Source organism: Suncus etruscus, chromosome 9 (genome assembly GCF_024139225.1).
Source record: "Suncus etruscus isolate mSunEtr1 chromosome 9, mSunEtr1.pri.cur, whole genome shotgun sequence".
NCBI classification, from domain to species: Eukaryota; Metazoa; Chordata; class Mammalia; order Eulipotyphla; family Soricidae; genus Suncus; species Suncus etruscus.
The window spans coordinates 61,923,066-61,931,666 of NC_064856.1; positions in this window are offsets into that span (position 1 = coordinate 61,923,066).

Genomic DNA, 8,601 nt, shown 5'->3' on the forward strand with positions numbered 1-8,601 from the left:
ATTTTATTGTATGGTTTTCTCTTTTGGGTCTGGAGTCATGCCTGGCAGTAATCTGGGATACTTTATGCTCTGTATTCAGCAATTATACCTAGTGAAGTTCACAGGACCATATGGGCCATATGGAGTGCCAGAGATGGAACATGGGTAGACCACTTATCAGGCAAAAGCCCTCCCAACTGTACTATCTACCTGCTATTACTATTTAGCCTTTATTTATTTTTTCTAATTTTTATTTTGATCATAGTGGCTTACATATCTTTCACATTAGTATTTTAGGTACATATTAACATTGAATCAGGGGAATACCCACCACCAAATTTGTCCTCCCCCCTTCCCCGTTCCCTTTCTGCAACCCATATCCCCCACCATCACCCCCCCAAGCTGCTAGAGTAGGTGGTCCCCTCTTTGTCTAGCTTACTATCAGTGATCATACATCTGTTTGGTCCTGGTGCCCTCCCTTGTTTCTCCCTCTATTTGAGAGGCTAAGCTAGATAAATCAAGTTATGAAGTTTTGTTTGAGGGAAAGAAAAGCAATAGAATGGGGTAAAGATTAAGAAAAAAAATAAAAATAAAATAAAAATATGCTGAAAATGGGTGGAGTCCTTCTAGTGGCTATCAGCCTCAGTTTGAGAGAGGACTTGAAAAAGGTAATTGAAACAACATAGCAATACAAAAATAAATGTCAAATTAAATATCCAGTGAGCCCTACAGCAATAAAGAAAATCACCACACAATAGTCTTGGTTCTGAATTCAAATCATGCCGGAGTGTAAAAAGAAAGAGAAAGATAAGATAAAATAATATAAAATATAAAAGGAGACATCAACTTCAATAGCTACACCAAAATAAGGACATAAAAAAAAACCAATCAATCAATCAATAAATAAATATACATGTGGAAAAATGATTATTTTGTGCTTTTTTTTCCCCCCTGCATAGGCACAGTAACTATTGGGGATATTATAGAGGGAATTCCCTTGGCCTAGGAGATACAGGGTTTCTCCATCCCTGAAGTATACTGTCATGGGATTAACTCTAGAATCCTTGCATGATCATATACTCTCCCCTTGGTGCTTTTGTGGTGAATGGAAGACTTCTGCTTCGTCATAGATGGTAAAATCAGTCCTCTGTATCTAGAGATCTTAGTGACTGTGCAGCTCAAAGAATGGAGCTAATGATGAACGCTTTCTTTGTGGTTCTAGCAGTTCTGCTTCTTCAGTGTCGTTTTAATTCATCTTCTGTAGTTGGTGTTCTTGGTCATTATGTTGCTCCTAGGATGGAGCCTGGGACAGAGTCTTTTGTTATGTTTCTGGAAGACCCGTTCACTTGCGGTTGTCTCAGTCAGACCTCTGGAATTGGAGATCTTGTTGTTGAACAGATTGTAGACCAAAAGCTAGGTTAGAAATTTGTTGTTGTTGTTGTTGTTGTTGTTGGTCCCAGGATGCATACTGTCTAGTCCTGGTTGTAACAACGAATCATCTGTATATAGCAATCTTGGTTTTTGCTCAGATCAAAGGGTGACATGTCTTCTGATTTTGTCTTATTGTTGGCTGGTGAGGAAGGATCACTTGCTCTTAGATCTAGTTGTTCCCATTTCCTCGTTGTCAGGTTATCAAGTTAGAACTGGCGAATATTGGCGTCAGAGCAGCATTATGAATGCCCTGGAGAGAACTTGGTTCCTGGAGCTATTGTGGAGAACTCTATCATTTCTATGTCTGGGATCCAGGAGTCAATAGCCTTTATTTATTTACTTTATTTCATCTCTTCCCTTTGTTGCTGTTGTTGTGGAATTGAGGATTGAGATCTGGATATGGTGCTCATCTCTTCTGTCAGAGTGCTCACTGAGCACTAACATATATGTTAACTAACATATATGTTAGTTGTGTTGTTTGCATACTTTCTCACGGGGGGATGCATTTCTTGCCACAGAGCTTGTACATGGTTTTGATTGTGATTGTTACTGGGGGTATACACTTTGTCTAAAATGCTCACATATAACTGGCTGTATGCCAAAGGTCACACACTCTGTTATGGTGCCCAGTGACATAGAGAAGCAGAGTTTCTATAATCAGTCTCAACCCTTATGGGCTGCCCTAGGGATCCAACTTGTGACCTCAGCTCAGCTGCTGCTTAACTAGGTACAGGATCTTAGAAAAAGTGGCCATTTGAGATAAATCACCTTTTTTAGTTTACTTGTTTAGGAAAAATTTGCTAACATAAAGTCACAAAGATTTTCTCCTACTTTTCTCTAGAAACCTCTGTATGTACAGTGCCAAGGATCAAACCCAAGGACTCACAGAATAAGTAAGTGTTCAGTGACTAAGCTGTATCCCTGGCCCTTCTTTAGAAGAAAAACATTTAAATGTGATTTGAAGATTATTCTTTAAATTTAGGTATCATCCATGGACTTCTATGGGTGCTTTGTCTCAAGCCCATTTCACGGTTGCAGTGAAGGCAACAGTAATGCAAGTCATCGTTCGTGGGTTTGTTTCGGTTCACTTTGCCAGCATAAGGCTAATCTCAGTGTTTAGCAGAATGCTGGCTGGAGACATTAGCTTCCCACCACTTGGGACTTCCCCATAGAACAACTCATCCCTCAGAGGTGGTTTCCCTGAGAGCAAGAGCAATGGAGAGGTGAAGCCACAGACCTCACATCAGCTAAGGTTCTTTTCCTGAAAGTGAAACAGCAGATCCCACCCAGCCAGGGTGGAGATTCACATGTATGATTACCAGAAGGTGTGTTACTTTGAAACACTTTCAAGACTGCCACCATAATTTTCTGGTATTTTCTGGTGTATAAGACGACGTTTTAACCCATGAAAAACTTCTTAAAAGTCGGGGGTCATGGGCTGGAGAGATAGCATGGAGGTAAGGTGTTTGCCTTTCATGCAGAAGGTCATTGGTTCAAATCCTGGCATCCCATATGGTCCTCTGTGCCTGCCAGGAGCGGTTTCTGAGCATAGAGCCAGGAGTAACCCCCTGAGCGCTGCCAGGTGTGACCCAAAAAACAAAAGAAAAAAAAAGAAAAAGAAAAAGTCGGGGATTATCATATATGCCGGTATAAGGCATGCTAAAACTTACTCCAGCTTCAGGGACGAGTGATCCGCCCTCCTCTTACTGCTGCATCCCATCCAGGTGCCAGGCGTCATCACTCAGTCCTTGGCTTATCCTGATTCATCTTTCAGGGCACACAGAGGAGCTGAGTTACCGGGCTCTGCATCTCATCCAGCCTTGTGTATGGGGCTTTCCAGTGCTCAGTCCTCTGTTCAGCTTTTATGGGACACAGAGGAGGCTCTCTGTCTCCCTCTAGCTGTCCTATTAAGCACTGTACCCAGCCAGCTGCTCTTGGAGGAGCCCCCTCTCCCTGCTCTCAATGTAGATCACAATTAAAAACTTACAGTCACTCACTACAAATGGCAAATGTAAAATGATTGTTGGCACTCCAAAGTCTAGCTTTATTAAACATATACTGTTAACCTTTGAGGGTTCTACTCTTTTTCTCTTACATTTTATAATTTCCATTTGGTGTGCATTAAAAGAGAAGGAGTCTTATATGGTGAATATAGCCCAAACCCTATATTTTAACAGGAAAATTAGGGGGTCATCTTATATGCCAGAAAATACAGTATATATCCTATTGAGTTAGAGGGCAAATCTTTACCAGAGTCACAAACAGAAAAAAACAACAACAACAAAGGCTTCTTTCTACCAAGGCACAGGGAGAACACCTGGTGATGATCAGGGATCGAACAAGGGTTCTATGTGTAGGACAACTCCTAAATAATCCACTGTTCTATCTCTCTGTTATACATTCCCCCTTCCATTTTTATTTTTAGTGGGATTTTTTTCTCTGCTCTTAAAAAAATGGTTGATTTGTTTACTTTCTCTCCTCTTCCCTTTGCTGTTGGTATTACAATATCCAAGAATCTCACACTTGATTGCTGGTGTTCTGTATGTCTATTGATATAAATCAAATAACCTCTGGAATACAAAGATGTGGCCCGGGAGACCAGAGGACAGTCTGTCACATAATACGTGCATCTATATTACCCGGATGTTCTCTTCCTTAAAGACAGACACCCTGACTTATATGGTTCAACTGAACAATTCCACCACTTTCTCAGTCAACACAAAGTTTGTTCTTTTTCTGGGGGAGCAAGATTTGGTGGCAGCCTTTTCCATGCAAAGAGTGATAGTAGGTCCCAGTTCAGCGGGAAAAGCTTCAGCCTTTTCATGCTGTGTTCAAGGCAGCACTTTAGGAGATCTTCACAATTGTGATTAGATGATTTTACTATGTACTGACTACATTTCAGATAGGCAAAGCTAAACATTAGGTGTCCTAAATGCTTATTTGACTGGGGATATTTTCAACTGACATTCGATTTACCAGGATAAACCTGCTTCCTGCCTGTAAGTCATGGTAAATATAAGTCTTAAACACAAATGTGACCCTGGTTTCCAGTGAATGGTCACCATTTTTGTGTCTTTGCTCATCAGAGAAAGGGTTCCTTTGTAGGCAGAGCCCCCACCCCACCCCCAAACCACCACTACCTCTTCTTCTGCAAGCCCAGAGGATCCTAGGTTGGAATCGGAGGCAAAGGTTGCTTGTCCCTGAGTTTGTCTTCAGAGTGACCCTGACATTGATCCATCCACAGGGAGAGCACCTTTAGATGAAATTATGCTGGTGTGGGGACTTTATGAGTACAGGAATCGCTGGCTGTGAAATTACTGGCATTTCATGATGTGAGAGAAGATTTACAAGCTACGTGCAACGCTGAGCTATAAATACAGGCTAAGCAGTTATGCAATCAGGCCCAGGGGACAGGCAGAACATAGGGGGTGACAGGTGGGAGATTGGGGGAGCTACCATCCCACTGTGTCTGAGACCTGACCCTCCCAGCCAGGTATCCTGGGTTCTGGGTTCTATGTTCTCACAGTCATATCCACCTTCCAGGGAGAGGTCAGTCAGTAGTTACTGGTGAGAAAAGGGGCAGAAACTATGGTCAAGGTCACTCCCTCCCTCCTCTCCCCACCTGGTGCCATAGCGCCTTTTTGCTTGCATGCTATCCCTCTGCTTGACCTGACCATGCACCAACAAAAACATCCAGCACACCTTGCTGCGAACTTATTTGATATTTTTTGTATCACCTTCACTCTACTAAATATAGATTCCTTTTTTGTGTGGTCTGTCTTACTTATTTTAATGCAAGGAACCTTGTCTGCTTAATGCTCAGATCACTGCTGAATATCAATACCTAGATGTTGATGGAGAAAATGAATGAAAAGCCATTAGGCTATTTCTGGGGCAGGGAGCTCAGCCCTCACATCAACCTTTACTATGGTGGCTTTAGTCTGGCTGACTGACCTCACACGGAGGCCTCCTCTGTTCTTACTTGTAAGACTATTAAACACTCCCACCACCTCCATCAAGAAACTCCCAGAGCACTGGTGAAGGGGGGTGTTCTTCACGTGACTGAAACCCAACTACAATCATATTTGTAATCAAGGTGTTTTAATAAAGATTTAAAAACAAAAAAAATTCCCCAGATATTTGAAAGTAGTGGCCAACTTCCAGCTTTATAAGATGAATCCCCACCTTTTTGAGCTGTCTTTCCAAGGTCAGTCCTGTCTAGTCCCTTTATCCCAGGCGCTCTGACTTTTAGGTGAGCCTGTCTGAGTACCTCAGTGCATCAGGCACTGAGATCTCTCACTCACAACAAATATTCAGACATCTCAGGATCTATTTTCTGTTTGGGTGTCACACCTAAGCACACTTATGGGCTATTCTTGGATCTGTGCTCAGGAATGACCATGCAGTTCTGGGGATCAGATTGGGGTCAGCTGCATACAAGGCTAACACCTTAACTCCTGTACTGTCTCTCTAGCCTCAGGCTCAAAGATTTTGTCTGTTTGTTGAGGGGACCACATGAAAGTATGGAAGGGATGGAGCCACTGGAGGGCATGGCCTATATAGCCACTTAACTCTGGCCTGTGACAAGAACCTTCCTAATAATGGTAGACCTGGCGAGGTAAATGTGTGGGTGGTGTACCTAAGATCTCTGGGTATCACTTTTCAGGAGACAGGGAAGGGGAGGAAAACAAGGAACACTTAGGAGATAGACCACTTTCTTCTTTCATGAACTCATTAGTTCATTGGTCTGCCTGTCCATCTGTCATCCATCCATCTATCCATTTATCCATCCATTCATCTCTCATTACTATGTGTTCTGGACCCTACAGTAGCCAAGCCTTAAGCTGGTTCCTTCCTAGTATTCTTTTTTTCTTTTTCTTTTCTTTATTTCTTTTTTTTATAAAACAGAGTTTTAATTTCTTTTTATTGTGGGCAAAGTGAATTACAAATCTTTCACAGTAATATGTAAGGCATATAGTAGTAATGAATGAAGGGCATTCCCACCACCAATTGTTGTCTTCCCTCTACTCCTGTTCCCAGCATGCATCCCTCTTCCCCCTCTTTTACCCCCTGTAATGTTAGTGTAACTGTTCCCTCCACGTACAGTTTGATGTAGATTGGGTATCATTTCTGTTATTGTTGACTTTGAATTTTGTGTTCAAGTTTGATCATTTCTCTTTCTCCCCTCTCTCTGCTCTCTCTCTCTCTCTCTCTCTCTCTCTCTCTCTCTCTCTCTCTCTCTCTCTCTCTCTCTTTCTTTTGGCTTTTTGGTCACACCCAGCATCACTCAGGGGTTACTCCTGGCTCTATGCTCAGAAATCGCCCATGACAGGCATGGAGGACCATATGGGATGCTGGAATTCAAACCACTGCCCTTCTGCACGGAAGGCAAACGCCTTACTTCCATGCTATCTCACTGGCCCAAGTCTGATCATTTTTCATTTCCACCAAATGGATATTTGGTCTGATCATTTTTCATTTCCACCAAAAAGACTATCTGGTCTTGATACCATCCATTTTTTTCTCCCTCCAATTATGATGCTGATCAAGGAGATTCCAGTATGTGGCACTATTGGAGATATAAGAAGGGATATGGGAAGAGTCCATCTAGATGCTGTAAATATCCCATTGGAAGAAGAAAGGGGAATGAAGAAAAAAAAAAGAAAAAAAGTAACAAAAGAGAATAAAACAAGACAAGATAAAAACAAAATAAAAACCAATACGGGAGTAACAAAAATAAGTACAAAATGAATTAAGAAAAATAAAAGAGTAGACCAAACCCCAAAACCATCAGCTACGAAGAAACAAACAAAAACAAACAAACAAACAAACAAAAAAACAGACCAGTTCCACCACCTACTTCTCTGGGCAGAATATGAGGAAATGCAATAACCAGCCATAAAGTAAAGGGGCTCACAAAAATCAGTTATACATACATGCCTCTTTTTTCCAAAATATTTCTAAATTAATAAAGTTCTAAAATTAAAGTTTTATAGAAAAATACATATTCCCATTTATTTCTCATCTAACCAAATGCACCACGTCATGTTTTTTTTTTTAATCTCAAACCTTTGCATGTTAACTCCATTCCCAGAATAACTACGGGCCCACATACTTGAGAAAGGAAAACTGAGGGGAGAGGGAGTTAGATTAAGCTTCATTATCCATGGAACTCCTGGGGATGCTAGGATCCAGCTGTCCTTGTCACTTAGAAACAAGAGATGTTTTATATCCCACCTGGCCACAAATGTACCAGGCTGACAAGCACATGTGAGGCTGGTTGCTCAGGACCCATAGAACTGTGTATCAGCCATTGGAGAAGAAAGTGGCCTTTTCTGGGAACAGAGGTGTCCTTAGGACATTCCTTGGGATAACTGGGATGTGTTATAGACATGTGTGGGAACCAGGGAGCTTCCTCATCCCCCTCTCCTCCATATCTTTCATGGTTTCTGAATCCAGTTCGGGCGCACACTTTTTGGGGCGTCAGTCTCCGGCTTCTGAGTCTGACAGTGACGCAGTGACTCACCGCAGGCGGCTGGCAGAGACCACCGCGGTGTAAACAATGAGCAGGCTAGGTTCAGAGTGTTCCAAGGGCTTCGCACTGTTCCCGAAGGAGAGTGTCACAGTGAAATCTGAGGCCTGCAAGGCCGTGAAGAAGGGAGCACATTGTACCCGCTGTTCGGTGCCGCTGGAGCAGCTGCAGTGCACGCCTTGTTCCCAACCAAGCCTTATTGCTCTGGCTGGAGAGTCAGGCAGTTTCACTCCCTGGTCAGCTATCTGGCTATCAGCATGGCTCCTAGAACTATCATGCCCCTCTGCAGGCTTGAGCTGGGACAGGTAGGAAGGGGTCCAAGTGTGACGTTCCAGGGCAAGGCAGCAGCTCTCTTGGCAGGTGTTCGAACTCCCGGCTGAACTCTGAGGTGTGGGGTTACCAGGCCAGCTGTTCCTGGAGCACTAGATTGGTCTGAGTTGACTTATTCTAATCTTGCTAAGACTCCATTCCACTACGTTCAAACCAGGGATGAAAAGCATCTTCCTCAGAGCCAGTGGTTCAAACCCAGCTGTGTGTGCAGAGTCCAGTGCTCAGTGGTTGACTAAGGGTGTTTCCCGTTGCATGCTGCATGGTCAAGGCCAACAGAGAAGGGCTGTGCCTACCTCTTGGATTCAGTAGCCTGCATCCAGAGGCCACTT